The 16,036-nt window shown below is 54.4% G+C and overlaps 1 protein-coding gene across 4 annotated transcripts in view; it reads left to right on the top strand.

Moving 5' to 3' along the window:
• Positions 1 to 665: 665 nt before the first annotated feature.
• Positions 666 to 16,036, top strand: part of GDPD5 (glycerophosphodiester phosphodiesterase domain containing 5) — a 90,786-nt gene continuing 75,415 nt past the window's right edge. For all 4 annotated transcript variants that reach the window (XM_070803920.1, XM_019975583.2, XM_070803918.1 and 1 more), the window contains exon 1: positions 666 to 1,490. The gene's annotated coding sequence lies outside the window, so the exon portion shown is untranslated. The remainder of the gene's footprint in view (positions 1,491 to 16,036) is intronic.

Genomic DNA, 16,036 nt, shown 5'->3' with positions numbered 1-16,036 from the left:
AACTGACAACGACGCCCCCCATCCATCCCCCCACCCCCACCCCCGCAGGTGGGCTCTGGGAAGGAGGAAAAAAGTTAAAGAAAGACCCGCTCTTTATTTTCAAAATCTTATTTTTCATTGCTTCCAGAAACCTGAATATTTCAGGGTATCCAAGTTCATCTCACGCTGAGCCTTAGAAGCCAGAGAGGGAGAAGGATACTGTGAGGCTGTATCCCACCAGTATCGAGGGCTTCACTATTCCTGAGGACTCCACTCGCCCCAGGATAACTACCCTAGTTTCCATCCTGTTCCTTTTCCCACCTCGACCCCTGTTCCTACCCCTTGACTGCCCACCCTCGGTCCCAGATAAACCAGCCCTCCCTACTCCTACTTCCATCCGGGTCCCCAGGTTACCCTCTCCCTCAGCTCAGCTCTTTAAAATCCCACCGTGCCCTCCCTTATCCAGTCTGCTGCTGCACCTCTCCGCTTCTGCCCTGCCCTCTCCGAGGTAGAGTCCACGTTCCGCAGAGTTCCGCTCTTTTCCCGCTCTCGGATTGGCTCCAGCTGCACGACGGCGCGGGACCTGAGCCGGGTGGGGGTAGGAGCGGAATCTGGAGCTCGCCCCGCCCCTTGCTTGTAGCTCGGGTGGGCGGGGCCTCATACTGATCCCGCCCCTACTCGGGAGGGGCCGTGCTGGCCGGCGCTCCGGCACTGAGCGGCGCTACCCCGGCTCTGCTCGGCTCCGGCTCAGACTGCAGCTCCAGTGGGAGTGGGCGGCGGGAATGACAGCGGCGGTGGCAGCGGCTGCGGTGCGGGACTAAGCGAGCGGCGAGCGAGCTGAGGAAAGAGGAGGAAGTATAGCCGCGGCCCGGAGCCCTGGAGTCAGCTGCCGCGCCGTGGACCGCCCCATATTGCGGAGCCAGCCGAGTCCGGACCTAGAAAGACTTCCCCGCCGGCTCCGGCCGCCGCGGCTCCGCGCTCCTCGCCGGCGCCCTGCCCTGCCCCGCCTGCCCCAGCCCCGGGTTCCGGCGGGACGCTCCCTACTCCGCGGTCCGGGACGTGTAGCCCGGACGCTCCGAACCCCCGACCCAGATCCAGTGCACCGGGACGGGACGCTCCTGGCCCACTATACGGTTCCAGGATTACGGGCTCGCTCACAGCCTTTCTGTAGTGTGTGTCGGAGCCCCCAGCCCTCCGGCCAGGGTTAAGGCGGGGTGCACCCCAGCCCCCTGATTGAGTGCAAAGGAGTCCGGACGCCTCCAGACTCTGGTTCCCCGAAACTCGGACCTTCTGCCGCCTCTGACACGGTACTTCGGACTTGGGATCCGTGCGAAAGTCCAGGAAGCCCCGGCCTGGTCCAGAGCCCCGTGAGGGGTCCCAGGCGGGCTGGACAGTCAGACTGAGCCAGACTGTGCTGGTGCTGCGAGCCGAAGCTGCCACCTTCCTGCCGCCCAGACGAGGGGCTGAAGGCTTGCCCCGAAGAGAACACAAGAGAGAGCCGAGAGCTGCAGGTGAGAGAGCCCCGGATGCCGAGCAAAGGCGGCCTCCAACCCCATCCTGGCAGCTCCGAGGCCACCTGCGGGTGTGCACGGGGCATTAGCTGCAGCTGGAACTGGCCAGGAGCGGGGCGCGGGAAAGGGAGGAGAAAAGGGGAGAAAACGGGCACTTATTGAGCGCCCATTGTGTGCGGGTCCGCGCCCCACCCTTGCGCAAAGGATCCCTCAAATGGCTCACTCCCACTGCGTGTGATGAAAGGTGTTGTGTGCTGTTAAGAGCGCTCACAGATGGGGAAACTGAGGTTCATCAGGGTTGATTGACCCTGCTGTTTTTTACTCTGGTGCTGAGACTGGGGAGGAGTGTTAGGCTGGAAAGGGAGAGGAGCAGAGAATGGAGAGGAAAAGAAAGGAAGTGCATAGCTGCCAGGCAGGAGGTGGGGGGGAGGGGTCAAGGTGGGGCCACTGGGCCCTCGGAGAGCTGATCCTGCGGCTGGGAGGTGGTCTTTCCCTCCCACCCCGTTGTCATGTCACCTCCCGGGAAAGGTGACCCAGAGTTGAGAGCAGAAATGGGAAGCTTACCAGTTTCACAGCTTCCCTCCCTGACATCTGCCCTGTTCCCTGTGTGCCAGGATCCAGCGTCTCTAAGAGGCTAGGAGGTCCTGAGATGCTGCTTATCTGCTAGGAGAACACACCATAGAGGTCCCCAAGTCAAAGCCTGTCAGAGCTGAAGGAGATGAGGCCCTCAGCACTCACCCGGCACACATGCTGAACATTGGAAAGGGGGACACTGAGGCCTGGGGACAAGGGGGTACCAATTGTTGAGGTCCTAAAGCAAGTGACAGGTTGAGCCAGAAGTACACTTGAGAAGAACCTTCCCAGACATCCTTCAGGGTATCCACTCTGCTTCCCTGGTTAGCGTCTTCTCAATGGGTGGCTGGGGTTTTCCCACCCCAGATGTAAGATCTCAGTGACCACATGTGAGGCTGTTGTGAAAATCCATGTGGTTGGTGCTGGGGCCTGAGACAGATCAGCAGCCCCACAGCCTCTGGCCCAGACCTCAAGTCTGACCGCAGCCTCTCCGGGGCAGGGGAATCTGCAAGACACCTCTGGTCTGGGAGGGCAGGGGTTTGCACAGGTTCCCAGGGTTGGGGCTGCCGGGGCGAAGGGCACAGTCCCAGGGGCCGGATTCCCAGGCAGGGGTCCTGTTGCCTCCTGGGGTTGTGCACGGAGAGGGATGTTATGAAAGAGTGCTTGGCATGGACTCCGTGGGCTCTTGTTCTTGGTGGGAAGGGAACGTGGCCTCAGTAGGAGCCCTGGTGGCCTTGGCTGGGACTAGTTAACCCCTGCTGTGCCCAGCTTCCTGGAGTCAAGGGGAAACCACTTTGGAAAGCCCCTAGGAGGTAGGGGAGGGTGGAGAGGTCAGCTGAAGACTGGAAGCTCTCAGTCTCTGGGGGTGAGTGTTTGGGGGACCTGGAAGAGAAAGTAACTGAGGGGCTTGGGATTCCCAGCCCCCACCTTCCCTGGGGGTTCAAATGCTCATAATAATCCCGCATCTAAACAAAGCTCCTCTTTGATGAGATAATCTCGCACCTGTGATCTCATTTCATGGTGGAGTAGAAAGGATCGGGAACACAGTGAGGCAGGAGACACTGGGGCGCCCCCCAGGGGTCTCTTGGATGCATCCATGGCTCCACGCCTCACCTGTAAAATGGAGTCAAGGCAGGTGATAGGTTACCTGCTCAGAGAATAGGGCCATCTCGTCCAGCCCACTGTCGAGTGCTAAAGAGTGGTGTTTGCCAAGACAGGGCTTGTTGCTAATGGCTACCTTGTGTGGGAAACTGAGGCTCAGAGAGGTGAAACCATCTGCGCAGAGCCTTTGAGTTTGCTTCAGGAACTGAGTGCTGACTGTGTACCAGATGCCCTGGAAGGTGTCCGGATGGAGAAGGGATTGTGGGGACTAGCACTCAATGGGGCGGGCTGAGCGCACGGGCAGACAGCAGTGAGTCACACCAGGCAGCAGAAATCTGCTCTGATTCCTCCCACTGGCCATGTGGTGTTGGGCAAGTCACTTCACTCCTCTGAGCCCCAGCTGCTTCTCTGTGAATTAGAACTCCTCTTTTACAAGGTTGTTGTGAGGTTTAAATATACAGCACGTGGCCAGATAGCTATTTCCTTCCCTGTAAGAAAAGGAAGCTTGAATTTTTGACCAGGAAAGCCAGAGAAATTCTCAGACTTGCCTTGGGTAGGAATGGAGGCTACTGTTGCAGGTTCACAGACCTGGATTTGCTCAGCTGTAAGGGTCAGGCTCCCCTGGGCCACCGCCCTCATCCTATAACCCTTTTGAATCTGCTTCGGGGTCCTGGCAAGGAGGCTTTGGGTTCTGACCCTTCACCTCAGGGCTGCTGGCCCCTTCAGGGTTGGGGGGAGTGGGTGTTCGTTCCCTCTGGCCCATTGTCTGGCCTCCCTAGCCACAAAGGTGCAGTAAATAATTTATGGCTCCCCTTGCTGGGAGGCAGCTTGGAGGAATTGATTGCTCTGTGGTCAGCTGGGTTTCTGAACCCCACCAGAGAAGGCAGGTTGTTCCTGTCAGTGCTAGATCAAGTCTTAGATATGGCAGAAAGGGGCGACAGGAAGAAAGTGACCTGTTATCAACCCCAGCTGTCTTAAAGGGGGCAAGGTGGGCCTGCAGGAAACAATGGAAACCAAGCTAGATGAACAAGGATCAAACTGTTGGGCTCCTGATTCCAAATGGGTCAGGAGGGGTGGCTGGGAGAGGCTCTTGGGGACCAGAGTATCCCGGAAGGCTTTGTCAAGGAGAAAGGTGTCTAGACAGGGGCTAGAGGCAACTTGCTGTAGAGAGTAGCGGTCCTGACATCAGCTCAAGGTTGAATTCTGGCTGTGCCACTTACTTATTGTGTGACTGTGAGCAAGGCACCTGCCCGGCCAGGCCTCTGCTCCCTCCTCTGTAAAATGAGGTTAGCTACAGGTAACTGTGAGGTCATATACATAAAGATGGCCTGATAGGCATTTAATGAAAGAGTGCCTCACTGTGAACGTGAGCCGCAAGGTGGTCTAATGGCGGGAAAGATGAGCCGGTGTAATAAGCAGGGAGGTGGGGAGAACTTAGAGTGGTGATGAATCTGTGGGGTCAGAGAAGGGTGTGAATAAGAGGGGTGGGTGGCCAGATGGTGGAGGGCCTTGAATGCCAGACAGAATTCACACTGCAGAAAGCATCACAGGGCCCCATTGAGAACCCTCTGTGATGCCTTCTTACCAGTAAGATGGAGACTAGACCTCTTCGTGCGTTCAAGGTCTTGCCCACCAAAGCCACTGCATGGACCCCTGGTCGTTGCTTACTACTGTTTCCTAAACACATCACGTGTGGCCCCTTTGTTTATGGGGTTCCTCCCATCATCCATGGGCTTCCCTGATAGCTCAAATGGTAAAGAATCTGCCTGCAGTGCAGGAGACCCAGGCTTTGATCCCTGAGTCGGGAAGATCCCCTGGAGAAGGGAATGGCAACCCACTCCAGTATTCCTGCCCAGAGAAGTCCATGGCCAGACCATGGGGTCGCAGAGAGTCAGACACTGAGTGACTAACACTTTCACTTTTCTTTCCCATTGTCCAGACCATCCTCCTCTCTGCCCACTTCCCCACCGGTCAAGGCCCAATTCAGAACATAAATCCCCACCATCCCTCCACCCCCCACTGAGAAACATTCCTGGATTACCCAAGCCTCTGGTCACACTGCCTCTAAATCTTTCACACTTCGTAGTAATAGTATAAACAGTTCCTACCATTGCATCCCACTTTACAGTTGGTAATATGTATCCACACTCATTTACTTCTACTGTGATGGTGATATGAGCAATTGCTAATGCTCTTGAGTACTTGTTCTGAGCTAGACACGGTGCTGTTTTACAGACCCTCTCATTCACAACGCTGGGAGGAAGCTACTGTTATGCCCCAGAAACTAGGGCTCAGAAAGGCTCCTTGTCTTGCCCAAGGTCACACAGCTAGATGGTGGGAGAAGTCAGGAGTGTGCTGTTATCTGCAACTGAACAGACAGCACAGCAGCTCTTAGATGTCCTGCCTCTTCAACTCCACCCAAGTACCTCGAGAGCAAACTGCACATGTAAAAAGCCTGGAAAGGGTCCTTCCTCCCAGGGCTAGGGAAGGGCAGTGCTGGGCTGAGCAGGGGGCCCTGGACCCTGCACTGGCTGGCTGTATGACTTGGGGTGAATCAGACCCATCTGTGGTCCTGTTTCCCCGGGTCTGTGGGGAGGGGAGTGGGGTATCCGAGCTTCCAGAGCTCCAGCCTTCTGCAGTGTCCTTTGTGACCCTGGAAGGTAGGGGAGGAGACCACAGCATCAGAGCCAGAGGATGTGGTACGATGGGCGGCTGTGATTTTTGGCCCAGGCGCTGTCTGGACCAGCAGGCTCTGTAGTTAGCCACTGCCTCCTCCCCCTGAAGGAGGGAGGCGGCCTGGGCTGCTGGAGCATGGTCATTAACTGGGCCGAGACGACCCTGTGATTGGGAGCCGGCTGGGCCAGGCCAGGTTGGCAGGGCTGGAGGCAGGCGGGCCTGGTCACAGTGGGGTCACTGGCGGGGCAGCTGGCTGAGCAGCTGCCTCTCCTCCCTTTGCAGCCTCCAGGGCGGGACCCACGGGGCACCAGAACTTTGTCAGCCAAGGCTTGCCCTTCTTCCTGTGGTGGTCGTGGGAGTGGAGCAATCAGGAAGCAAGCCAGGCCTGAAGATGTCTCCTTCTAGAAGCTTCCAGGACTCCTCCTCTACAGATCCACAGCCCTTACTTGCCTGCTGTGGTCTGTGGATTGGGTTTATGTAGGTCTGCTTCCCTTGCTAGCCAGTTAGAAGCAGATTCTCTGCCACCCAATTCTCCCCCTGCTCCCAGAGTGCCTGGCACAGAGTGGGTGCCTCTACCCCGTCCCAGGAGAGCCAGTGCAAGCTGCCCCTTAGGCAGGTTACTCAATCCTTGTACCTATTTCCTTCTCTATAAAATGTCACCAGTAATCACAGTGTTGCAGGGGTTAAATGAGACGATGGGAGGCAGGTGCCAGGCCTGACACACAGACTCTGGCAGTGTGAGTCCCCTTGCCCGTCCCCCCAGTTGCTTCGTGATCAAGTGACTCGGTAAGAAGCTGATGGAAGAGCCCAGCCACTGAGGCTGGGAGGGAGGGTGTGCCAAGCAGCAGGGAAGGCTTCTTCCAGGAGGATGCTTTGCCACCTGGGGAGGACTCTGGAAGATCGGATTTGGAGAACTGCCACTCCCACCACCCTCCCAGTAGGTAGGCCAAGTTCTAGGCAGAGGTCAGGACCAAGAGGGATGTCCAGGGACCTGGTCCTTCCCAGACCTTCACAGCAGGAATGACCCAGTTGGGAGGAGCCGTCTGGAGTCCAGGTAGCAGATGCTGAGCAGAATGAATCCTTCCTTTAAGGGAAGCAGTGTTCATTTTGTCTCCCTCTCCCCTGCACACACACATGATTACATGTTACAAAACATAACATGACTGGAGATTTTGGTCCGTGAGGGGAATAGACATTCAACAAGTAAACACAGATACAAAACCTCCAAATTGTGAAGACTGAGCTCCCAAGGCAGGGGCCGATCCCATGGACATCTGTGGATGATTAGAGGGCAATGCTCAAATCACAGCCCAAGTGCACACTTTCTGGCCATGTGACTTGGGCAAGTGATTTAACCTCTCTGGGTCTCAGTTTCTCCATCTGTAAAATGGGCACAGTTATAGTTGTGGTGAGGATTAAATGCATTATTCATGTAAAACACTCAGAAAAATGCCTGGCACATAATAAGCACTCAGTGCATGTGTGCTGTTGTTGCCTGTATCTTGAGCACCTACCGGAGTCTGAAAGAATAGGTGCTCAGCATGGATGTAGGGAATGAGTCCCAGGCACAGGGCAGCTGCCCTGGATAATGAATGAATATGCGGCCTCCTCGGGAGGGGAGCACACAGAAGGGAGGGGAGCACACAGAAGCGGTGACAACACACAGTGTGGCGGAGGCCAGGGGCTGGGTTTGCTCAGGGCAGGGCAGAGATGGAGTCCGGAAGGGCTTCCTGGAGGCGGTGCTCCTGGAACTGCATTGAAAAGTATCAATTAACACGCATACACACGCACTCACCGGAGAGGTTCCTGTCCAGGAGGAGTCCCTGCCTGGGCAGACCCTGGGTCTGCTGGACTCCACAGGCCTCCATCTTCCCCCTGCCCCACGCTGTCTCGCCGGATCTGTGACATCCTGCTGGAGGGCAGCAAGGAGGCAGGTGGGAGAAAGTGTGGGTCGAGGTCTGAGAGCCTCAGCTCTTCCCAGGCCTGGGACCAAATCTCCAACGGAAAAGAATAAACAGGCCTTGCTTGGAGATCTTTTATCTTCTTGCTCCCAAAGCACACCCTCCGGCAGAGGTGGTCTTCCAGCGTTAATCCTACAGCTGTTTAGCTTTTGAATGAGTGAACTCTATGTAAAAGAAAAAAAGGCCTTGAAGAATTTGCCTCACCCTCCCACCCAGGAGGCTCAAAGAGAAACTTTTCTTCCACTGACAAAGGAGCCAGGACCCCCCAAGTATCTTTTAAAAAGTTCACCCCAGAGGCACCCTAAAATCAGGGTCCCCTCACACTGCCTGAACTCACAGCTGATGGTGGGCCCTAAGGACACGACCTTGGCCCTTATATTTTGCCTGGTTTTTGCCTCTCTTGTAAAATGAGGTCAGGGTAACAAAGCCCTTCTTTCCTTTATAAGGTGTGGGGTAGAAGAAGTTATAGTGAGCATCTGGGTCCATGGCTCTCAAATTTGCTGCACACACTAGAATCACTGCAGAAACTTTTAAAAGTCCTGCCTGGTCCCCACTCCTGGGGCAAGACCTACACAACAATAGTTTTTAAAGCTCCCCAGGTGACGTCAAAGCACAACCAAGACTGAGAACCACTTGGCTACCCTCTGCAGCATGCCTCCTACCGCATCCCCGGGTGATAGCCGTACATCCCTGAGACAAGGAGCTCGTTGCTTCCAGGGTATTGCCCTCCCTGGAGAAACAGGGACTGGAAAGACTTTGCAATCTGATAAACCTAGATTCCAACACCCCTCTGATCCCTGCTTGAGTATCTTCTCTGAGCCTCAGTGTCCTCATCTGAAAACAGAAATAACATCTCTCTCTGAAAGGACCATAGAGACCAAATGAGGCCATGTGCAGGAAGCACCAGTGTGGCACTGGCCATGCCAGCAGTGTGCCATAGAAGGTCACAGACAGTGGCAGAGCTTGCTGGACGCAGACCCTGGGCTCCCCCTGCATTGCTCTTTCTACTGGCCCAGCCACCTGAAGCTGGGTCTTGGAGACGGAGGCTGGCGTGGGGAGAGATCAGCAGCCAGTCTTGGGGCCCTTCCCATCCCCCTTCTCTCTAAGAGATAAGACAAGGCAGCAAGCATTTTGTCTTGCTTGGTTTTGTTTTAATGGCCCAAGAGTCAAGCTCTCCTTAACAATGAAGCCTTGTCTGAATCTGCTTGTTTTTCCAACCCGGACACCCAGTTGCACCGCCTGCTTGGGGCCCCGTCCCACCTGGAAGAACTAAAGAATGCCAGAGGTTTTTTTTTTTTTTTCATCTCGGGGAGGGTACTGGGGAGACATTGGAGGCCTCTGTGTGGCCCTCACCAATAATTGACCCCATTTAAGTCAGCTGCCTCTGTTGAAAGCCAATCCAAGAAAATTATTTCAGGGTAGTTACCAGGATGGGTTTCAGAAGCAGAGAAAGTCGCATTTGAGCCCTGGCTTTGTCACTTACTGGAAATACAACCCTGGGAGAGTCATTTCAGCTTTGCTTTTTGAGCACCGGTATTCTCTTCTGTAAAATGCACAAATAGGATGTGCAACGTCCTTGGGGAGGTTCTGAGAAGTGAATGAAGTGCTTGGTGTATAGTTCACAGTGCCTAGCGTGTCATGAGTGCTCACACTGGCCGTGGCGGACCTCAGTGAACTCTGCCTCCTGCCTTCATGGCCCAGTCCTGCTCCCTGCTCCCAACCTGCTCTGAGTGCTGGCCCAGGCTGAGAGAGCGGAGGTCTGCACACTTAGTAACATGCCCCCTGCAAACCCCTATTATGTAATCATTTGTTCCATGCACATTTAGAGGGGACTCTGAGGGGGAAAGAAAGACTGCAAAAAGGGGTCACTGGCAACAGTACCTGGTCACCTCTGCTCTGGCTCAACAAGGGAGGGTGTATGAGCCCAGACTGAGCTGCTCAGACAACGGGGTGTGGCAAACCAGCAAAGGGAGCACAGCTGCAGGGGGCCGGTTCCTGCCCAGGGCTGCAGGTACCCCAGGAGGAAGTGGTCAGCTATCAGGACAGAGGCTCTGGCCCGCAGGAGAGGGACCCAGGTAACCCAGGAGCCCCAGTGGTGGAATAAAACTTCCACTCCCTTCTTTCCTCCAGTCTCCCATTGGGATTTCCCACTGGGTGAACCTCCCAGAAACCAACAGCAGATAACTCAACACCTCAGCCTCCAGGGGCCCCGATGCAAAGTGGGCTGGGCCCAGAGAGGCAAACAACAAACACAAGGCTTTCAGGTAAAACCTATGAGGTGTGCTGGACTCACCCTCCACGGGATGCGGTTTAGGGCTCATCTTTGATACTTGAGTTTATCCCTCTCAAAGGGGATCTCAGCCCGCACCCCAGAGCATCCCATCTTCCACAGTCTTCTCCGAGAGGAGTGCTGGGGGCACCCATCTTTCTATTTCTGCCTCACCAGAGGGGCCTGAGCACCCCTTTGAGACTGGTGCCCAGGCCCCTGGCCGCCATCCCCACCACTTGGCCCAGCTCCGCTGGTCCTCAGAGGACCTAGCTGTGAGTTTCCAGCGTGTGTCTCTGTCCCTTTTGGTCAGGAAGCATGGAATAGTGGTTAGAATACAGGCTCTAAAACCAGACTTTCTCCTGAAATCCTGACTCTGCCGTAATATGGCTGGGGGACTAACCACTGTGTCCCTTAACCTCCCTGTGCCTGGGTTTCCTCGTCTTTGAACTGGGAATAGCAGAGAGTACCTCACAGGGTTGTTGTGAGGATTGATGAGTCAATGAATGGAAAGTGCCTGGGACGGTGCCTGGTGAGCAGGAAGTGCCCAGGAAATAACGGTCTTTACCATTATCACAAATAAGACAGTGGGAGCCCAGAACTCACGATGTGGCCGGACCTTTAATGAGAGGACGGGGACCGTCACCGCCCTCAGTCTAGACTCTGCCCCGGTGACGAGGGCTGTGACCGTTCCCCATAGCCTGACCCCGCTGTGGACACTTACCTGTCAGTTACCTCCCCCCGCCCCACGTCCTCCCAGGCAAATCACGTCCTGTGAGAAGTAGCCTCTCGTTCTATTAAGGCTCAGTGTCCGAGAGCAGTCGCCAGTCCCCCGCAGATACCGAGGGATGACCATAATCAAATAACTGATTTAATGTGATAAATGTCTAGGGTGTTTTGAAAATCAAAATGGATATTTGTTTTTTTTCTGCTTGAGAATAAATGGCTTATTTGTCAGAAAAAAAAAGAAAAAAGCAGTTGGATGAGATGTCCCCAAGTTCTACCACCAAGTCTGCATGAAGAGCTGGGAGGAAGAAGACTTGGGTGTCACCACCCTGAAGAAGCCCCAAGGCTGGGGTGGCAGGGAATGGTTAGGGTGTGGTTCAAGTCTCTTCCTCACAGGGCAGGGCAGGCAGCTCTGAGCAGGATGCAAGCAAAAACACAGGAGCTCGGAAGAGAATGAGAGAAGCCGGGGGGCTTCATGGAGAAGGGGGCATTTGAAATGAATCTTAAAAGATAGGCTAGGAACTCTACTGGTCTGAATTGGGTGGGAAGGGTGTTCTAGGAAGAGGAAGCATAAGGCTCGGAAGCGTGGCCCTAGGGGCTGCAGCAAGCAGAGCGCGAGGAAGACGCTCCAGGCTAGAATGATGCTCCAGGGTGGAATGATGCTCTGGTGACACACATGGCCTCTGGAATCAGACAGACATGGGTTTGAATCCCTGCTCAGTTTCTCATTGAATTATTTCTTATTCTTTGACTGTGGGCAAGTGGCCTGGCTGCTCTGGCCCTCTGCTTCCCCAGCAGTGGAACAGGGCTAAGCCCTTCCAGGGCCCGGTAGTGACTCGGAGATTGCTGAGCGTGGCTGGAGGAGCCAGGCCTCCCCTTCACTTGTTGCTGCAGAGGAGGCGGGGACCTCGGGGCTCACCCTGGCCCATGCCTCTTCCCCCTAGGTCAGGCTGCAGGTAGCTTCCAGGGTGGTCTTACCAGGGACAGCCTTATCTCAGGAGTCAGGCAAAAGCTACGGGGAGGCTGGCGTCAGATGAGCTCAGGGGCATAGTCAGACAGAAGATGTATCGGGCCATATTGCGTGGAAAGTGTCTGGAGGCCTTTGGGGCGTGGCATTGTGGGGACAGCAGGGCAGTCCTAGAATGCAGAGCCCTCTCCTTAATAGCTGGCCACCACTGAGCACTCCCTCTTCTCCCGGATGGAAATCTCCGACAGACTGAGGAGGAGCAGCGAGATGCCAAGGGTGGGTGTGGTCGTGCCTTGATCTCAACCGGCTGCCGTGTCAGTCCTGGCTTTGCAGCCCAGCTCTGCCTCTTTAGAGCTTTGAAGACACTGGGTAAGTTACTTACACTTTCTGAGCCTCAGTTACCCACCTAGAAAGTAAGGGTAAACAGAAAAAAAGGGTAGCCACACTTACTTTCCAGGTCTGTTTTGAAGCTAAAATGAATTAATGGATGAGATGCGTGCATGCGTGTTAAGTCACTTCAGCTCTGTCCACCTCTTTGCGATCCCCTGGACTGTAGCCTGCCAGGCCCCTCTGTCCCTGGGCTTCTCCAGGCAAGAATACTGGAGTGAGTTGCCATGCCCTCCTACAGGGGATCTTCCTGACCCAGGGATCGAATCCACGTCTCTCATGTCTCCTGTATTGGTGGGCGGGTTCTTTACCACTACCGGCACCTGGGAAGCCCTGATGGATAAGACAGCATCTTGTATTTTAAAAAAATATTTATTTATTTGGCTGCTTGGGATCTTCCTTGCATCATGCGGATCTTTCATTGTGACGAATGGACTCTCTAGATGTGGCACTTGGGCTTAGTTGCTCCAAGTCGTGTGGATCCTAGTTCCCTGGCTGGGCATCCAACCTGCGTCCCCTGCATTGCAAGGCAGACTCTAACCACTGGACCACCAGGGAAGTCCAAGCATCTTGTATTTTAGAAGAGAGTCCACAACCACTTTTATCCTGTTTCCTTTCTACCTGCACTGTCCGTTTCTAATGCTGCCTCAGGAAGTTCTTTCTTGTGTCTAACTTAAGTCCACCATGCTGCAATTGGAACCTCCTTCCTTTTGTTGAGGCCTGTGCAGAAGCAGGCTAAGCCCATTCTGTACAGAAATGTGCCCATCAGTACCTTCAGTGAGTGAGGCAGGGAACAGCAGAGCAACTGGGTGCTGGTTTTCAACCTCTGTCTTGGGAGCCCAGTTGTCAATGGCCAGCGCCTTCTGACCAGCATGATGTGGGGGTGGGTGCCTCATCTTGACTGTTTTCACTGTTCTTCCTCTCTGGGTTTTATCCATGCTCCAAAACGGGGACCCAGGGGTAGTGGAGAGTGCTCTGGGCTAGGTCTCAAAGGCCTGGGTCCCAGCACCCACTTGACTCCTGACTTGCTGTGTGGCCTGAAGCCAGTTAGCAGCCTCTCTGGGCCACAGTAGGTCTATAAGGATGTCTGTGCCCAGGGTCCCAGATGTCTCCAGTAAAGATGGGTACAGTTCAGCTGAAGCCCCCCTTTCTGTTTCTCATTTACCTGGGCTCCCACCACCCTGGGAAGTAAATTAGGGTCCTGCTGATGGCAGTGGTGGTAGGAGCTGAGCTCACCTCTCAGGCTGGGGCTTCCGAGAGCAGGAGGGGCACGTTTAAGATTAGACAGGGAGTGGGGATGGGGGGATTCCTGGTGGGTAGGGCAGCACCTGCCTCCTCAAACAGGGATTTTGAGAGCCTGGATTTCCTCCTACCCACCTAAACTCATCCCACAAAAGGTCAGTTATATTTGTCGAGTCCCTCCTCCGAGCAGATCCTTTCCCACGTGAGGTCTGTCTACTTTAATCTCTCTTTTGTGGGTGGGGTAACTCAAGGCTCAGAGAGATGAGGTGACTGGCTTGTCAGTGGGACCAAGGAGCCACGGGGCTCTTGATTCTGCCCAGCCCCTACCCCCATTCACACCAGGCCTGGCATCTAGGTCCTCAGCAGAGGAGGGCCACAGGGGTTGTCGTGCGTGAGTCCGTTTCCAGTCTGGGAGGGCACTGCATGGGCTGTGGGAGGTTGCCCAGGGCTCCTGGGACTGCCCTTTCCCTGGGAAGAAGTTGGTCAAGGAGGTAGAGGGATCGGGAACCCAGGAGTTCTGGGTTGCAGCTAGTTCTCAGTGCTCCTGTGAACTTCAGTGTTTGTTTTCCTGGAGGATCAAGACTGATTTCTCTTTGGTTTTGATCACAGGATAGTTTACCTTTTACAAAGCAGTTTGCTATTCATGATGTCACCGAACCTTAGCGGCCATCTGTGAGAGGCAGCGTGGGACTTGCTTGGGAGGGCCAGAGAGGGGGAGCTCTGGAGTCAGGCAAACCTGGGTTTTAATTCTGCTGCTGCTGCTGCTGCTAAGTCACTTCAGTCGTGTCCGACTGTGTGACCCCATAGACAGCAGCCCACCAGGCTCCCCCGTCCCTGGGATTCTCCAGGCAAGAACACTGGAGTGGGTTGTCATTGCCTTCTCCAGGTTTTAATTCTGGCTCCCACCAACTCTCTGCCCTCAGGCATGTGAGTAACCAGCTGAGCCTCAATTTGCTCATCTGTAAAAGGGACAATCGTTCCCCACCACAAATAGCAGCAGCTGTCTTGCTGGCTGTGTGCATTAGATAAGATCTGTAACCACTGGTCCAGTTCCTGGTGCAGAGTAGTACTTTAAGTGATTTTTTTTTTAATCTGCCCCACTTTTTGGATGGGAATGTGGAGGCTCAAAGAAGGAAGGTCACTCGCCTGAGGTCACATGGTGACTTAGCTTGGTCCTCCAGAATTCCTGTCTGTGGCTTTTTTCTCCAACACCTCCTTCACTATCCTCAAGTGACCCAACACTTCATTAGTCTATCCAGGTCTTCAATGTGTTACACTGTCCGATGAGGCCTGGTATCCCTTCCCCCCAGCACCTAACAGCACTTATCTGGCACACAGTAGGCACTTTCAAAATGTTTGTTGGGACTTCCCTGGCAGTCCAGTGGTTAAAACTCCGTGCTTCCAGTGCTGGAGGGATGGGTTCCATCCCCAGGGAGCTAAGATCCCCGTGCAGCTGAAGAAAAAAAGAAAAAAAAAAAAGTTTGTTCTGTGCATGAATATGTTGATAAGTTGGTATAAAAATGTAAAGTGTTAGTTGCTCAGTCGTGTCCGACTCTTTGCAATCCCATGGACTGTAGCCCGCCAAGCTCCTCTGTCCATGAAATTTTCCAGGCAAAGATACTAGAGTGGGTTGCCATTCCCTTCTCCAGGGGATCCTCCTGACCCAGGGATCGAACCCAGGTCTTCTGCATTGCAGGCAGATTCTTTACCATCCGAGCCTATTTTTTCAGGCAGCTAAGGCTTGTGTCCCTGAGGCTTCCTCCTACTTCCTGTTCCCTTTAAAAACAGCCGTCTAATAGTTTGGGTTGGAAACCTTTTCGAAAAGGAGTGATGGCTTCCTTTCCCTGCACGAGGCCCACTTGGTTAACTTCCTGGGACGGTGAACACTGACTGCTTTGCTCGGAGAGCCGAGACCGGCTGAGACCCCACAGGTTTCCTGCACCCCGTGACCCAGGACTGCTCTCTCGTTCAACAACAGTTTCTGCCTTTGTGGGTTCCTGACTCTTCTCTCCCTGCCCACACATCTGCCAGGTCCAGCACCTCTTTTTCCTCCCCTCTTGCCCCTGTGTGTATTTCCTAATTTGCTGCTCCTTCCAGTTGGGGACTGAGAAATGGGACAACTGAGCTTATTAGAATTGCTTTATTGATTCATTCACTCGTAGCTATTCAACTAGAAATTTTTGTCTCTGGGTCTTGCATCCATCATCTATCCATCCTGATTGAGGACCTCTGCAGTGGCTTGTGATCAATCAAGACATGACCACACCCTCCCAGGAGCACACACAGGTATATCATGATGTACACAGCACATGCTGGCCCAGGACTTTACAGTTTATAATCCACCTCTGCCTGTAGCACCACACTGCATTTTCACAGCAGCCCTGAGCATAGCATTATCTCTGTTTTGCAGACAATGGAAACTGAGCTCATCTGGAGGAGGTCCCTTGCCCAGTGGTCAGCAGGGAGCACAGAACTTCAGTGGGAATTCAGGTCTCCAGCCTGGCCTGTGACCTCTTCCCTCTCCTGTGCTCCGTTTGCAAGCCCTGTGATGCCCCGTTCATTTACTGCTTCTGTCACAAAGCTGGGGCAGGATCATCTGCCTCTGGATCGGCCAGCGGGGAGTGTGGGCTTGCCTTTAGCACACATA

The sequence above is a fragment of the Bos indicus genome, chromosome 15 (genome assembly GCF_029378745.1).
Source record: "Bos indicus isolate NIAB-ARS_2022 breed Sahiwal x Tharparkar chromosome 15, NIAB-ARS_B.indTharparkar_mat_pri_1.0, whole genome shotgun sequence".
NCBI classification, from domain to species: domain Eukaryota; kingdom Metazoa; phylum Chordata; class Mammalia; order Artiodactyla; family Bovidae; genus Bos; species Bos indicus.
The sequence above is the reverse complement of the archived record's forward strand: the minus strand, read 5'-3'. Positions and strand labels throughout refer to the sequence as shown.